This window comes from Plectropomus leopardus, chromosome 10, assembly GCF_026936395.1.
Source record: "Plectropomus leopardus strain MGB_pleo_1.0 chromosome 10, ASM2693639v1, whole genome shotgun sequence".
NCBI classification, from domain to species: domain Eukaryota; kingdom Metazoa; phylum Chordata; class Actinopteri; order Perciformes; family Serranidae; genus Plectropomus; species Plectropomus leopardus.
Genome location: NC_142185.1, coordinates 29,555,508 through 29,573,889, shown reverse-complemented (window position 1 = coordinate 29,573,889; position 18,382 = coordinate 29,555,508). Strand labels below are relative to the sequence as shown.

Below are 18,382 nucleotides of genomic sequence, written 5' to 3'. Positions count from 1 at the left end.
TAACACTTGGGTAAATGTGTTTTTGATACAACTTTGTACTGCTACAAACTGAGAGAGAAATACTGACTTTTTAGCCTAAAAATCAGACTCAATCGCTATTATCGTTTTTATTATACCTATTATTATTATTTAGTCTGATATCGTGCTCATGTTGGCCGTTTGTCCAGCCCAATCGCTAGAATAAAATGTTGGCATTTGTACATTTCGGTGAACCCAGGGTTCCTGCGAATCCTTAAAAAGTCTTAAAAGGCATTGAATCAATTAATCTAAAAATAAGGCCTTAATTAACATTAAAATGTCTTAAATCAACCTTTGAAAAGTCACAAAAATGCTTATGTTTTCGAGGTAGGATTTTTATAAATCTTTTTTTTTTTTTTAATTTGATTGCAAAGGCTTAAGATAATCGGTAATTTAAATAAGTGATAATAATTTGCCAAATGCCTCTTGCATTCTTTTCAATAAAGAGTCATGTTTCATTTTACAATATATATTTGATAAGTAAATAAAATCCCTCTTACCTTAAGTAATAGATTTCAGAGATTTTTCCCGTCAGTATCTACCACTGTGAAACTGGTGTTAAATTTCAATTCAAGTGGCATCAAAAGAGTCTTAAAAAGTCTTAAATCCCTTTCACTTTAAGTTGAACCCTGTGTAAACCTCAGATATGCTGCATTTGTATTTTTCAGACGTAGTTCAGATTGCGTATGAACTTCGTGTAAGCTTAGTGCTTTTGAACAAGAGGTTAGGACATTTCTAACACCATCTCTAACTGACAAAAACAGGGATTATAAACCATGTTGTTTTCCTAACTCCGAAGTGGGTTTTGTGTGAAAACCTAACCACTAGTTAACCGCAGCGTTGACATGATATTGAAAATTTAAACATATGGAAAGTTTCAACATATTTGCTATGCATGAAACATAGAAATGTAACATCTGTTAGTTTCAAATTCACAACACCATCATTTATTCTGGTGATTGGGTGGGTTTTTCCAACATGATTTTGACACAAAATGCTGCTGTAGCAGAGAAAATGATAATTGAGGATACATCTTTCTTGTCATGGTTACAATTAAAACCGCTAGTGAAGCCTACAGGGCTACAAGGCCTTTCTGTGGTTAACATCAACCTAAATTTAATATCTTTGGCTTTCACCGTTTATTAGTCACACAAAGCAAGTGAGGCAAAGAAGATGTCACCTTGGGGTTTTGGATGCTGGATCTTTATTTCCAACAAACCATTTTAAAAAAGTAATCAAATGATTATTCAGTATTTTTTGAGCATTTCCTCATATATTTGATAATAATACACATTGTTTTCTTAGTAAAAAAAGGTGCACTTACAAATGAAAAAAAAGTAGGGAGAATTTTGGTAACTTTTGTTTTTGGCTAGTAGCACCCCAGAGGATTTTAAGAAAGTCAAAACAAAAGAAAAAAGTACACCCTGTTCCTTCTTTTGTTTAATTAATGAAAAAATACTTCTGTTTGTCAGCTGAGATCTCACCACGCTTTTTTTCTTTTGATATTTAACTGGCTCTGATGCAGGACGGCAGCGTTTCCATTCTCAGTCAAGAGTTAACTTTACACCTGTGGAAACAGCCATAAATGAGCTCAACACTTCACCCAAATTACTAAAAATCTGACCTCTGGAGTCAGGCTAATACTTTCTACCCTGTTTGCAATACTTGACTTATTAGATACTTGGCAGGTTATTTACCTGTAAGACATATGAAAAACATAAAAAGGTTGTTTTTTATTGTATATTAAACTAGTATTCAAATAGTTAAATGTAGCTGTGATTTTAGCTTGCACATTTGCTTTAGTAACACTGATTGAATCATAAAATACATATAACTCTGGAAGGGGGCCATTCTGCATAATTAGTACTTTTACTTTTGATACTGAAGTGCATTTGTGTCTAATACTTTAAAACTTTTTCCAAAGTAAAGGCTTAGGTGCTGAGATTTTACTTGTAGGAAGAACATTTTTACAGTTTTTCACTGCCATTTTTACTAAAGTAAAGGATCTGAATACTTCTTGCACCCCTGACAAATGTACACACACACACACACACTCACACACACACAGCGTCACCACTGTGTTGTACGCGAACTCGTGGCCCCGTCCCAGCATGGGCACCAGATTAGAGACTCCATTTCTTCACTGGTTTGCAGTTCTCATGACATGTGAATGGCCAGTGAGATAGTGGACCAACATTATCCAACACATTCATCTCCACATCAAAGATGAGCCCAACGGCTGCAGGAATACCACCCTGAAAGAGAGCAGAGACCCCGCTGCTAATGTTGGATTAGAGATCCAAAAGCAGAGAGTAGCTCTTATGTAGTGTTTATGAGTGACTGTTGATATCTGATCAGGCTAAGGTCTCTTTCTTTTTACATGCATCTCTCCAACACAGAGACAGTAGGTGGGTTTCCATTAACCTCAAATTGTGCAAATTGAAATCTGCGGATATAAAACACGCCTTATGGAAACACGTCAAATTAAAAAAAACTCAAAACTTATACAAAAAGGTTTTTACACTCACAGGAGATGGTATTTCAGGTTCATTCAAAATAGACGTATTTCCCAAAACTGCAATGGAAACACTTTTTTCGCTTTTATAGGTTTCATGATGCTATGGCTGTGCACCTGTTCGTAGGAACCGGCTCCTATTGCATCACGTAACTCTTCAAAAGTTGAGTGGATCCTCTGGAAGCTTTGAATCCACAATTCCTCTGTGAAATCGTGGACGATCACCTCCCAGAAATCTCTTGTTCATGGCCGCTCCCACTTTTAAGGGGCTTGCCTTTCCATTGTCGCTCGTATAAAACACCTACGTCACCTTCGATTAGAAATGATGACTGCTAGTGTGGTGGCTGCAATAGAAATAAACCTGTTAATGTTTTGAACATCCATCGCCATGCTTCTTGGAATGTTATCACAAGAGGAGAAGTCGCATACCACTCAGTGGAAACGCAGTCATCACGCAATTTTGTTTTATCAACATTTCAAGTTTTGCGCAAATCTGTAATGAAAACCTGCCTAGTGTATGGCTGGCTGCACAGTCTGTCTCCCTCTGACTGTCATAGTGAAGCCCTGTAGGCTGTCTTTGTTTCATTTGTGGCATCTTTGTGGGTTTTTGTGTATTCACTAAATGACAGCGTTGCGTATTTCTGACCGTTTTCGTCTTGGCGGGATAATAAATGATTCAAACCGCGGTTGCCCTCTTTAACTCTGCGTCCTGTATGACAATAGGTAACTAATTTGTTGAGCAGCAACATGTAGGAACAGTGTGTGATTTGTCAGGTTTGGCAGCTGTACACTCATCAAAATCACAGCGAGCTTTGAGGGCGCGACGAGAGTGGAACAAGAGAATGAGAGATGTAGAGAAGGAGACGGAAAGAAAACAATGCAGCGGCAGCCAGAGAAAGAGGGTGAACCTGCTGCCTGGCTGCTGGCGTTGTGATTGATGAGGTCACTGAGAGGGCTTCCCCAAAATGCAGAGTGTCTTCAGGAGGTCAGTCCGAGGTTGGGTAGAGGTCAGAGTGCAACCAAAGGGGAGACGCAGAGCCTGAAAGTACCACAACAAATTTATGACATATATTCTTAGCAAACGCGGTCCTACATGTCTCCGACGACCACTGTGTGCCGTTTTGAACTGTATCAGCTCATATTTGTCCGTTATGTCTGATAAGCTGCTGAGGTGCTCCTCACAATCTGTACATCCAAACTTCCGTTTTTTCAGAATGTGTCAACACTTTATTTGAGTTTTGTTTCTCTTCTCTGTCTGAGGACTAATATGTGACTTTAATGTTATTCGAAGTCATGGCGTGGTCGTGATAACAACCATTTTGAGCCACTTTCACTAAGTGTCGTGTCCAGGTTTTTTAAAACTAGTGCCTAAAACTAGTGAATTTTTTTTTCGATGCCATATTATGAGAAATATAAACATTTTTACTTTTTTTTGGCATTTTACAAAAGAAGCAAAAAAGGTTCTCAAAATGTGTTTCTTGTGCTGCATTCAGACACTTTTCCCAAGCTTTTGGGACCCTTTGACACCTGAGCAAATTGGTTTGGTTTCTGTAGAAAACATGAGCAAAAAAGGAATTACTTTTGATTACTTGTGCATTTTTTCTGTAGTTTTTCCTCATTTTTCCTATTGTCACTGTACACTTTTAAAGTCCAAAAGCTTCATATGTGTGAACTTTTCACTCAATGTTTTACATTTTGTTCAGTTGAAGACATCTCAGGTCTTCTGTAATCTTAAAAAAAACTGAGTATTACATGCTCACAAAATAATAATTGCTGTTTGTCGATGAGGTCTAATTACTGTACATAAATAGATACTGTAGTATTCAGTATCTGTTTATGTTGTGTGGACTGTGAATAGCAGGATCATGTGTAGGCTTTTCAGACAACTAAGAAGAGCATACACTGATTTACAGAAGCAGGCTGGACTTAAAGATTGTCACGTGTAACTCAGGATGAAGACCCAAATGCAAAACAAAAAAGGCAGAAAGGGGGTTACAAAACCAAAAAGTGAGGTTTTGTTGCTGAAAAAATCTATAAACTCAAGCAGGTAAACCAAAACTCAAAGTACAAAGAAACACAAATCAAAAACTAAACTGAGACAACACTGAAACAACAGACGAACTGACAGAGGACAAGGGCAAAGTCACGGGTATATAGACAGAGGGGATCACAAGAGCGAGACACAGGTGGAGTAGGCGGGGACATGCATAAGGAGGGAAACACAAGGACTGGTCGTCAACAACAAGGGTGTGTTAGGGAACACAAGTGTGCAGCAAATAAGACTATTCTAAAAAATAGTGACAAAATACAGGTCAAAAATAATAAAGACAAACAGGTGCCAGAGAGGTTAGAGAGGTTCGGTAGTGAGAAAATAGTTCCTATATAAAATAAAGGTATTTCCAACACTCTGCAAATCACACCAAAACAATCTAGATTGATAAATAGCACCACAGGTAAGAGTAAAAATATGTATTTTGGATTTTTTTATTTTGGGTTGAACTGTCCCTTTGTATGTTAACAAAAACAAATAACGATGAATAACTAGTTTGTAAAATGCCATAACCCCTAACAGTTCCTCCACCCCCAAAATAGCATACATGCTAATTCCAACACACACATACAGTACACACAAAGCACTTTCCGGTGTTGTCACTTAGTGTCCCCGGGTGGGAGGGCCTGCAGTGGAGTAGCTATGTGTGAAGGTAACCTTTTCAACCGTGTTGGAGCCACTTGGTAAACACACACTATAATTACTGCTTATTAGAGGCTATAGGGGCCCATTAGTGGCACTGGCCCTACCCCTCACTGCCTGCCACCTCATTATAGAAGCCAGCACAGCACAGTCTGCCTCATTACCACCTGCCTGTTAAACTCACACACACGCATCCACACTGGGATACACACACACACACACACACACACACACACACACACACACACACACACACACACACACACAAAACAAGTAAACATGCACTTGTGAGCACACTGCAGGTGTTGCCAGATTGAAGTCAGGTGTTGACTTGTTAAGTGTTGATGGTGGAAGATAGTTATGTTTTTTCATGTGTGTGCATAAGCATGTCCATTGCATCATCACTCCAAAGTGATCAACAGATAATATTTGTGATTGTTTGCCTTTTCTAATTAATGCTCATTTTTCATTTTCATCAATTCATGCTGCGGTCACTTGAGATGTTTCTGCTTCATTAATTTGTTGCTTCTACCAGAAACTTTCAACTGTCATAGGTGATGATGTAGGCAGCAGTCTTTTTGCAAATTTGGATGTTTTCAAGTCATTTTTATATACGTAGCACATTCATTTACTTTTGGCGGCCCACCAACAATCAAAACATCTCCCACCACTAATTGATTTTATATTTTCAGAGTTGGAAAGTTCCTTATGAGCGCTATTGGAACATATGAATACCATCCAGAAAGCAGAACCTGGCACAAGGGATGATAACAATTAATTGATGGTTGATAAATCTGTCATTAAAAAAGTAATAAAACGTGAAATTTAAGTGATTAACCAGCTATGAAATTCTGTCAAAGTATATGCAATCTGTTGCTTTAAGCTCTGACTGAGGAAAAAACGTATTTGGTGTTGTGAAATTAGCAAGGTTCAAATAATTAATTGACCGATTGATTGTTAAGTTTATCCTACTTGGCACAGATAGAACAGAAGAACGTCAGGCGCAGCAAAAGTTAAACTTAATCATAATTGTTAGGTTGTGCTAGGTCTTGCTTTGCTCTCATTGTCCGCCGGTGTCTCCCCACTCTCCGCTCCATGCTCATTGTCCCACAGGTGTCTGCAGCAGGTGTTTGTCCTTCACTGTCTGCTGCAGGTTCATGATTTGCTTCTGCATTAATCGGCTAATGTCCTCTATAACTGTAACTCTAACTCTATAACCTCTATAACAGTTGCACTGGACAGTTGAAAAAATTTTGTTTTCTATATGAAAATGCACAAATTAAATCCATCTGTACTCATCACATCTCAGCCTTTCATACCCTCAGGTAATGAAACACAAACAAACAAAATTATCGGTTATCGGTATCTTATCATTCACGAGAAGCTGGAAATTATTGGTTTATCGGTATCAGTTGAAATAATCATTACCGTGCATCACTGCTTCTAAGCCTAACCAAGTAATTCTGGTGCCCTAGACCCGCCACCAAGTACAGCACCGTCTAGAGATCATTGTCATTTTACTGAGAGGTCACATTGGAATCTATAGTTACAATATGGACATTTGTGTTAACTTAACACCTCATAAAATGTTACAATTGCTCATGTAACACGTTGCAGTTATTTTAGGGCAAGGAAAGTATAAGTTTATACTCCAAGCCTTGGCTGTCACTACCGGCTACAACACATGCCTTATACGTGCACACCCACATAAACACAAACAAAATGTTCTCTCTTAATTGCTCCCTCACTGTGCCCCATTCTGACCCAGTCTCTATTAAAAAAAAACAATAATGTCACATTCCAGACCATGCCACCCTATGCTGTTCACTGTGCCGGCTGTGCTGCAAACAAAAGCCTCCTCTCTGTCAGCAGGCACTGAACTGGGCGCAGCTGCCACTGCCGTTTCTTCACTTAACTGGCGGGGCCCGAGCTTCTCAACAACACTGATTTACTGGGGAATACAGACACTATTTTCTTTCCCTCTCCCGTCCGTTTCTCCCGTCCCTCTCTGCCCTCCCTGTGCCCCCTGTTAGGGTTACAATTTCTTAGCTGAGTCTGTGTGACTCTGCCATGGCAGCAGACGCAGAGTGACGCTGCCAGCACACTCTCCTTCTCTTTGATTCTTGTTTTTTTTTCTCTCCGTCAGTCTTTCACTCTCAATCCTCTGTCGAGCTACAGTAGTAGAGTGAACGGCTCCATGGCAGCGCTGGCAGTTAAAGACTTGTATCTGTCTCAGTTGCACGCTTTCTTTTGTTGCGTTCCTCCAGGTGAATGCCACGCAGGCGAGGGTGCCAGGGAAGCAGATGGCTTCAAGACAGAGAAAGAAAGCAAACGTGTAGAAGAAAAAATAAAGCAATGTATATTGGGGACCCTGTTGAGAATACTAAGCACTATATGAAGCAACAAGTCCTCATACATAAAATATCAAAAACAGCACATTTTCTTTTGTATTTCTTCAGTGGTCAAAAGATAACTGCTTTACAGAAAATTCTGGTTTATTACAAACTGTTCCTTATTTTAGTAGTGTTGGCCATTGTTTCATTCAGATATGAAAACAATGAACTCCCCAAAGTAAATACTAATATTTAGGGATGCCACGACATTGCTACAATAAAGTCCAATGGGTTGAGAAAGGAAGTCAGAAGATCAGACAGTTTATCCAGATTATCTAAGCCCCTTAATTTGCAGGTAGAAATTTTGGAATAATTATTAAACAAGGAAACAGGCCACACAACTTTTAAACCTGGACTGGTTTTCCTGTGTGGCATTGAGATGTCTTTCAAAAACATTTAAACCCTTGAAATGTCAGCAAATTGGTTAAGACATGACAAGAAACACGACCTGAAAAAGAAGAGAGAGAAAGGAAATCATTGGAAAATTAACACAAGAAATGGGGGGGGGGGTGTAAATACCAGAAAATGGTATATAATTATTTTAATGATATATTTAAAATTATGTTACAAAATATATATTTTTATTAAATTATAGCCCTTTTTCAGATAATTACTTTGATGTTTTTTTATTTTTACCTCTCTGTTTTTTGCAAATTTTCAGGTTTCAGGTTTCTTGAAAATTTTACTAGTTTCTTGCCAGTATTTTGGGTCATTTCTTGGACATAAATTGTGATGTATGTTTAAAACAGACAGTTTGAGCATAGTCTTTTTTTTGTTTGTTTTTGTGACACCATTTTTCCTTCATTTTCTGAGTCCTACAATGATAAGATCCATGTTGTAATAAACTGAAATTATCCTTTAAGTTCAGATAAAGATCCTGAGATTGAAAGACTTTATGGCATAGTTAAAGGTAGAGAGAGTAGGCAGGAAACATGAGGATAGAGAGGGGAGTACAAAAAGCAACAAAGGTCATATTGAACCACAGACATTGCAATTACATGGTCCGTGTCTTAACCACTACACAAGGATTCTGCATCTGTCTGAGTGAACAACACATTTCACATTATGGCGTCCGTCCTGTGCAAACTGCATTCATGATTTAAATGCATATTTTGACAAAATATGACTGAGAAAACATATTGGTGTCATGAAATTTACTGCAACAATATCTGCACTAACTTACATTTGATATAAAACATTTAGAGAAACAATTAAATTATCAGATTATACGAACTATCTTTTGGAACAAATTGACAAATATGCAAAGAAACAACACAAGAGTATTAAGTGAGCGTACATATTGACACGTCCGCCTTCAACTCTGAGCCATAGTTAAGAATCATCAACCTGAAGCACCTGTTAGTCTCAGATTTAATTAGGAAACAAAAGAGTTAGCTCTCCTTGGCTGCATTGAACAACAGGTTACTCCCTCAAGAATCCCTCAAATTCTTTACCATGTGGTTCGCTGTTTTTAGAGGTGGCCGATAAAGGAGCATGTGTGGCATTCAACATACAAGCATATGTGTGTGTGTGTGTGTCCACTCCAGGGTGCTCCAAACGTTGAGGACAGCCCCTCCAGAAAACACAGGCCTGGCCCTCCAAACTCAAAGGACGAGCTCCATTCACCGCCTGGCAACGGCACTGAGAAATGGAGAAGAGATGGGCAGAACGGAATGGGTGAGCAGTAAATTATCAACTTTTAGAGAAGAAGACACGATATTTATTTATAGCATTCAGCCGGGGCTCTCCAGGAGGGGTTGAAATGCAGTGGGGGGTGCACGTCTTTTGCAAGGGGCATCCTAGGTGGTCAGCATTGACCTGCGCTAACCCCTTGTATCCTGTCTCATTCTCCCACCCTTCACACTTGTCTTGTACCCAAAGCTCCCGAGACCTCCCTGGTAATTAGGGAACGAGTCACACCCACTCCCTGCCCCCAAATGCAGTAAATTTTCCTCCTTCTCCTGGCCTTGTGACACACACACTCACACATCCTCAGAATTGAGGCTTCAAGCCACCATTCAGCCCAATCCCTACTTGCTCTATCCCCCACTCTACATTTTATCACCACCCCTTGTTTTGTTTTGCTGTCTCAATCCATCAATCTTCCCATTAGCCCTCCATATTACGGAAACCACGGGGAACGCCCCCTTTACACCAGCCCTTCAAATCTGTCTTCCTCTCTGCGCCTCCCTCAGCTTCGGCCACTTGCTCCCTCTTTCCCTCCATCCTTGTCCGGCCTCATTACTTCTACCTGTTGCTCTCAAATGATGGCAGTTTTCTGCTGATTCACCTCCAAGTCGAGGTTAACATCACTGCCCTGGTGCAAAGGGAGGAAAAGATGGAGATGCATGGAGAAAGAGGAGGATTGGGGATGCTGTGGGTGGATGGTGGTGGGGGTAGCAGCACTTTGGGTGGTATGTTTCCTGCGAGGGTGGGACACAATGCCCCCAGTGTTCAGGCAGGCCCACAGGAGCTTGTTTTACAACAGGGGAGGGGCGGCCATCAATGGCCAGATGATGTGAACCACCCTGAGCCGATTCACAGTGACAAACAGCCCCCTCCAAGCAGAGCCCCCCACCTCCTCCTCCTCCTCTTTTCTGCTTTCTCCCATCGCCTCCCTCCATCCCTCCACACATTATGTTCTGTTGGACCAAAACCAGGGCAGCAGAGAGCATGCAGCAGCACCGCAGCTCAATGGACTGGAAATAAGGGGACACATGCCCACACACACACACATACACACAGAAATACACGCACGCACGCACAAAATTTCTCACATACATAATGGGCATACATGCATCCACTCACGTGCGCACACGCACACACACACACACACACACACACACACACACACACACACACACACACACACACAGAAACAGACCCTTTCTGTCCGTCTCCTCCTAATGACGCCTCAAGCATCTTGCTGGAACATGAATTGGTATTAGTTTAATTAAACCAGCGTGGCCCTTATTTGTGCTCCTCTCTTCATTCTCAACAAGGCAAAATGGCTTGATGACAGCATAATTGCTGAAGAATTGAAGGAGAGCTAGTGTGTCGAGTTGCCAAATGAGCGCAACCCCCCCCCCCTTCACTCCTCAGCTCCGTGGGTCCTGCTCTGGAGACCTGTCCATTCTCTCGGCCCCCAAAGTCCATTAACGTCTGCTTGGTCCGTGAGCTTCCAACAGGTCTACCCTGCATTTACAACAAGTCCTCATACCCAAAAGGGCAAAGCAGAGTATTTGTGTTTGACCTGCTAACTAAACAATTAAGTTGTGATTGTTTAGATTAAAGCCCCTTCAAGGTAAAAAAAAAATAAATAAAAAACTTGGACAGTTTGTAGGAGACAAACACCTGAAGGGTGTACCATGAAGTGAGATTAGTGGGATAGCAAAGTATGTTGAGTCAGCCCGTTCCCACTACCAACTCTTCAATACTGTGCTCTGACAGTTAATAAAGTTATTACTACATAAAACACATCTGCACATTTCTTATTATTACATCACAATTGGTAGGAGAGGAACACCTGAGGGGTGTACCATGAAGCGAGACAAGTGGGAAAGCAATATTTGTTGAGCCTAAAGGCAGAGTTTTCTGTGTGTGTGTATATATATATATATATGTAGAGAGAGAGAGAGAGAGAGATTGATATTCATAGATGCATGCAGATTCTCAGCTGTGGTACTGCGGTAACTGTAACATTACATTAATGCAATCAAATTAACAGTAGCACTTACTGTATGTTTCGAGTTGCATTTTTTTGTTTTGTAGCATTTATTTGCTTTGTTGTTATGCTTGGTCCTCAATCAAGATCTAACTGTGACCGTGCACCTCTGAATTTTGTCTGCATACCGGCTCCTCACATTTGTTCCACTCAAAAGAAAGTTACATTTTCAGTTTAAAGATGAGTTGACCGTACCACAACCACTCTGGACTAAAACACCTGAAACCTGAAAGGTGTGAAAACATATTTTGGAGGTTTGCGGGGTCTGTGTGTGTAATTGTTAGGGGGGGTGACAGCTGGTTAGCAGTGGGGTGGTAATAAAGTAGTCGGGCTCCTTTGTTAGGGATGATGAGTTTGTGTGTGTGTGTGTGATGGGATCAGGAGGCTGGTAGTGAGAGTAAAGGAATGTAACTCAGCCTCTCAGCGCCTCCATATGACGCTAATTGCAGCAGAACGGGGATGGCCTGGTCCGCTTGTGTACACCATTGTTATTCCTCGGCCTATTGTCTCCAGGCCTTCTGACAATCGCCATCTGAATGAGAGCCTGTTAAGCCCGGCAGATCCCCATCATTAGACCCCTTTACATCCATTGTGATGCAGCAGTGAGGATACTGTAGGGCCATCAGTGACTTTCAGCAGGACTGAGGCCACGTCAACAATAACACAGATAAATTTTCTTTTTGTTAGCGCCGCCCTTCCACATGAAGACAGCATGTTCAACCTTTTGGAACTATTTGAAAACGTTCTCCTGGATGCATACATTTGAAAATGCCTCTTATAGACTTTTTGGTCCAATACGGAGGCTAAGCAATGTACTGCTGTGGATGCAGGTCAGCAATGAAGCTTATTTTAGCCACCTAAAAAAGTCCCACCTAAAAAGATCAATTTCACTTTAAGTGTACAGTATTGAAAGTATTTTCACTACTTTACCTTACCTTTGGACAGCTTGTTTTAACAGGAAAGGAGTTATTGGCTTCAGTTCCCCATTCCGATAAGTTAGCATGTTTCATGTCGATGACAATTAAATATAAGACAGTTTTATAGCATTTGATATCATGTGTTTTCATGTAACCTCACAGTCCATGTGCCTGTAGATTCTACAATTTCATCTTAAATTTGATGCAAAAAGAACCTTTTAGGTTTTTCTGAAGTTAAAGTATTAAAAATGTTGTTGAGACCAACAATGCAATTGCATAAAACCTGTGCATTCAGCAACTCAATTTAAAACTCACAGCAAGTGAGTTTAAGTGCAGCTGCAGTGCTCGCTCACTTTTAACTCGCAAAGCAGTCATCAGATCACGAGAAATAACTCGGGTCTGCAACTGCAACTGCTTCTGTCAGTTAGTTTGTGTAACTGTGACTTTGATGAAGCTGAACGAATCCCTTTAAACGCCAAAGTCACACAATAACACAAACAAAATAAATGTTTCCTGCAGCTGTACACTAGCAGCTCCCTGCTCATGTCCAGCAGTCTTAAATTATTGTTCTTCTCAATGGAGTCTGGCTGAGAAGAGAGCAATTTAGCAGCTTGTTTTTCTCATTGAAAATCACCGTCTGACATTAAGGCAGTAAAAATATTTCAAACATAGCGTACACTTAAACTGATGTTGATTTTTTTTCATGTGGAACTCTTTTTGGGTGGATGAAGCCCATTTCCGACTCTACACAAAACCCAGTTAACATCTTTCTTTTTATTGCAATGGGAAAGTGTACAATCAGCTCAGATTGGCATTGATGTTGTGAAATACAATCCCCACGTGAACACGGTAATTTTAGCTCCTTAAGCATCGAGATGCATGAAGAGCCACCACTAATTACTGTCCGTCTCCACTGAAGCAGCGGCAAAACATTGATCCAAGTTAGTCTGCACTGAGTTTGCAAAAGAGACTGAGTAAGTAAGAAAGATATAAAGGGGGAAATAACCACCATAACAACCCCCCCCCAACACACACACACGCACTCACACACACACACACACACACAAACATGCTCGTCTGCTGCAGAGCCATGTCCACATTTAGTTGCTGTCCGCTCCGCAGCAGTATACATTGCTTAGTGTCTATGTTGGACTCCAGCCTGCTTCTCCAAACGGGGGCGTGCCGACTGACATCTACTGTATATTATACACTGACTATGGAAAACTACCTCATACAGCCCCAATTCAGATAATCTGAACCATCTTATCTGTGTAATTGAAAAGGCATTACCAACATCAAATCACAATTTTGTACAGCTGCATTTACCTTGTAACCAAAACAAATGTGTCAATGACAATCAAAGACAGCTGGAGGTGAAAGAGCTGAGTTTTAACCTGCTGAAACTGATTAATCCTCTTAACGGACCAGACGGTGGTGTCAAAGCAACTTTGTTTCGTGTCAAATAAAATGACAAGAGGAAGAGATTTTTGCCTCTTTATATTCTAAAGCTTCCGTGTAGACAGTAAGCTTTTAGAGTAACCTGAAAATGCTAGCATTGGCAATTATTAGCACTTTCAAATTCAAGAGTAATCAGAGTAAGAAAAAAAATAACAGTTGGCATCCTTTTTTAGGTACACCTATCTAAAAATAATAGTCTATTGTAACAGTTTTACAATAAATCATGAGGGGTATATATATTTTAGGGCTGTAAATCGATTAAAATATCTAATTGTGATTAATCACGATTGTCCATGCGACAATTTGCTTTTGCATGCAAACTTAACAGAAAGACTTAAGCACACAAGTATGCAGAAATATAATAGGATACATACAGTTAAAGTAATTTCTAAAATTAAATACTAATTAAAAAAATCAATAATGACAATAACAGCAAAAACAGCACAAAAGATTTTGAAAAAAAATGCTGTTTGTTTAGCATTATACAGAAAGATGTTTCTGTCATTTGGTCTACTCACATTGATATAAATGCAGCAAAATAACTCAAATACCTGTTGATTTAACACAGTACTAATACAATTTGAGCTTCTTTGGTTGTCACTATCTACAGTCAAAAATAAGCCATAAAAACAGGTCAAATTAGGTCATCGTTGCGATGTTTGGATTACTCCATTGCACAATGGTTTCTACTCTTACGGTTTTAAGTGTCATGAAAAAGTGCGTGTACATTATTACATGATTCAAATGGTTTTTTTAAACAATGGAAACAAAGGTGAAATTTCAGTTTAAATATACTCAAGAACTCTTTAAAATCTTTAAAACCTTTCCACAGTCTTAAAATAATTTCACCATATTTTCCCCGTCAACAATCGACAGCATCACTTCAGTGAACGTGACACTTTTATTGTCCACACAAGTTTGGTCACGGACACACTGTGGACACAAACCGCCAGCTGGCCTGCTTTGGGCCGTACGCAGCCGAGTCTAGTCCTACGTCTCGCTAAAACAAGCATCTGGAGGCCCGGGGAGTGAATACAAGTGTGAATATATTCATCCCCATGCTGCTTTGTTAAATCTCTGGGCGTAAAGCCGTTGTACCCCCGTGCCCTCCTGGGTGACCCCCGAGGATCAGAGACCAGGTTGTCGAAACATTTGTAACATTTGGCCAAAGCAAATCTCAGGCTGCCTGTTGAATTGAAGCTCAGACCAAAGAGGAGGAAAAAAAAATCCCCCTGGAACCCTCAAAACACTCCCCACTCCGGACCGGGACCCCCCCTCTCGTTCCTTATCCCTCACACACACACACCGAGCATGGAGGCTCAACCCCTCACAACCTCCAGCAAATCCCCTTTATCTTTTCCCAGCCAGATGGGGCCGCTGGAATAATAGCCGAAGCCCAATGAGTTCCATTCAATTTGTCATGCCGTCTAAAGGAGCTTGTAAGCTTCCCATTTGCAGTTATGTTATAGTAACCATGGGAGGCTCTGCAGTGTTAGGACTTAATTACCTCCTAATAGCTGTTGTAGAGATAAAGCCCCCGGCCAGCATAACCTAACACTGTCCAGCCCCTGAGACACAGAGGACTGAAGACTCCCTCTGCAGCCACCATCCTCGGGGTTCGTCATGTGTGAGACGACCTGAGTCTGCTTACATCAGTGACCTCTTGACCCCACATGTACCTGTGCAGATCTGTACGAGTCATCAGGTGTTACAAAGTTTGGAGGAATTCCCTTATTGATCTCCAGCTGTAACTGTTTATAAGTTACTTTTTAAACCTGGATCAACGTCACTTTTTACATGTTCAGACACCTTCACAAGTATTAAACCCTTGTTGATGTGTAGCACGTCCTTCAAATTGTGTGCCCCTGTAGGGGAAAATATCCTGTCCAAAATAACAGTTTCTGAAGTAACTGCAAATTATTTTTCTAAAGAAAATTGACAGAGAAACAAAAAGCACGAGCCTAATGTTTGAATTACAAGGCTAACTTTAAATCAGACTTTTCCCGGGCTCCGAACTCTCCATGCAACACCCTGATACCAAAAAAACATACTATAGTGTCCTGTAATTAAAAAAGCATACTGTTAAGGGCCTCCATCTTGTTGCTTCAAGTAGAGCAACCCACAATGCATTGCTAACCACAGCACCAAACAATTTCACATGAATACAGTATTTTATTGTTGTTAAGTCACAGCATTTGTCCACATTGTGGCATTTTGTCCTCTCTCTTGGTTTTTTGGAGCTATATTTGAATGAGAAGCTCTAGAGGAGGGACGTGTGCATCTGACTCACGAACTGTAGCCTCGCAGACAGCCAATCACTCAAGCGGCTCACCTTTAATTATGTGTAAGCATTAATAAGATATATGGTTTGTTTTTTGGTTTTTTTAAAATTAATTAATTAATTAAAAATTTGGCGTTTTAACATGAGGGTCTGTGAGGGAGTGACTGTTTTGGAGCCTCATGTGGCTGTTCGATGAACTGCAGTTTTTGGCACTTCTGCATTGACTTCATTTTTCAGCCTGGGCAGTTGCTGTCTGATCAGGCCATTGACTCTTTGTCACAGTACAGCGCTGCTCTGATTACATTAATACCTTTTACTGATTGCACCTGATGCTACTAATCTTGTTATCTTTTTGTCTGCTGATTTCTGACAGAGATATGTGAGGCTCTGCAGAGTGAAATTCTGTTTATTCTTGAGTGACATTTATGTGAATGAAACTTGTACACAGACAGAGAACAGGAGGCATTATATGGCTGTTTCAGGGGCATTTTTTTACACTAATGGTCAAATCCTGTGAGTACACACCTCCTTGTGAACAGGTGGTGTTCATCAGGGCTGAAACAAGCAATTTTCAGCAGGTTTGACTGACAATCTCAAACTTGTCTGTCTTATTGGCAAATATCACATCCACAAAGCTTAAGTAGTCAAATTATTTCCAATATCCATTTGTTAAGTGTTGAAGTACTATATATTTTTTGTCTGTCTCTAAGATAACGACAAATAAAAAAGCTATGAAGACCTCTCAGATAATCAAAAAATGTATATCTAATTAAAACAAATAAGGTGCATGTCTTGGTTTAAATCTCCCTCATGCAATTTAATGTTATTTGTATTATTGTTTTTGTTTTATATTCTTTTTTTTATGTATTTGAAATGATTTCAGATATGTTACTAAAATGAACGTTTTTCAGTGTTTTCAAATGAATTTTATGGCTCTACAGTGTTCTGTATAATTTGAATGAAGGTCAATAAAAAAACAGGTTTGTATGAGAAAAACAGAGCGTTTGAGGATGAGGATATAACATTTGTTCTTGCATGAGGTCGATTGATTCAGAACATACTGACATCAGAGCCGAGGAGTGACGAGGGCCAAACAGGTCTTGATTGACCTTTTTTCACTGCAGACACTTTGACATGTTACAGTAGGAAAAGCACAGGTGAAACTGATAAAAGTTAATGACGGCTCACTTTAAGTGTCCCAGTAAGCCATCCCAGTGAGTCAGCATGCACCACACCAGGACATAATCATTAAAACCAGTAACTACAGCAGCTGTGTACGTCTGCTGTGAAAAAGTTCTGTTTGCCAAGTCAGTCACATTAGCGATCATCAGCTTCACCTGGTGCAGACCAAAAAAAGGGCAGAGGGGTCCCGAAACAACAAAAAGTGAAGCTGCCTGCAATACTGGGGAGATACTAAAATGTGTGTGTGTGTCTGTGTGTGTGTGTGTGTGTGTGTGTGTGTGTGTGTGTGTGTGTGTGTGTGTGTGTGTGTGATGCAAAACAGTCACTGACTGTAACAGATTTATCACCAAACTTTTAACGACATGACTTTATGTTCTGCTGTTCAACAGATACATCAGAGGAAGAACGGGAAGACAAGACACCTTAAAGGTAGGTGGGTTTATTTGCCTTCTGTCCTCTCGTTTGCTTATCTTTTGTTCATCCTTGCCTCCGCCGTGAGACATTATGTTTTCGGGTTTTCATCCTGTCTGTCCATCCCATTCTTGTTACTGCGATAACTAATTCTCATTTAGAGAATTTTCTTGAAAGTTGGCGCAAACATTCACTTTGACTCAGTGATGAACTGATAATATTTTAGTGGTCAAAGGTCACTGAGAACTCGCATCTGTTTCATTTTCATGAACATGAAGGAATTTCTTTAAATTTGGTACAAACATCCCCTTGGGCGAAGGAGTGCATGTATCAGAATTTAGTCGAAGGTCACTGTGACCTCACAAAACATGTTTTTGGGTCATAACTCAAGAATTCATAGACTGATTATGACAACATTTCACACAAGTGTCTAATCAAATAAAATGATGAAGTGGGGACATTTTATATCTAAAAAGCCAAAGGTCAACCTCATATTATAATGTTCTGCAAAAACACTTTTCTGGCCATTATTCAGCATCATAACTCAGGAACAGAGGGGGAGACATTTGGTCCAAATTGGTGACACTAATCTTTTGGCGTCCACCTTGAAACTGTGCTGATTGTGTAGATCTTCTGTGCTGCCGGGGGGAAGATGTGTGTGAAGCGTCCGTGTTTTCAGAGACATGGTTGTAAACTGTAGGAGCAACTTGAGTGGTTCGATGAGGCATACACATGTGGTCTCGTGTTTAAACCTCTGCTGGTTACTATGGTAATCATTACTCTGGTTACCT

The 18,382-nt window shown here is 40.2% G+C and overlaps 1 long non-coding RNA gene across 1 annotated transcript in view; it reads left to right on the top strand.

The window, feature by feature from the left end:
- LOC148188551 (uncharacterized) overlaps positions 1–17,607 on the top strand; it is a 37,259-nt gene extending 19,652 nt beyond the window's left edge. The window contains exons 4-5 of the long non-coding RNA XR_015777592.1: positions 9,166–9,295; positions 17,570–17,607. This is a non-coding gene — a long non-coding RNA (uncharacterized LOC148188551). The remainder of the gene's footprint in view (positions 1–9,165; positions 9,296–17,569) is intronic.
- The last annotated feature ends 775 nt before the right edge of the window (positions 17,608–18,382 follow it).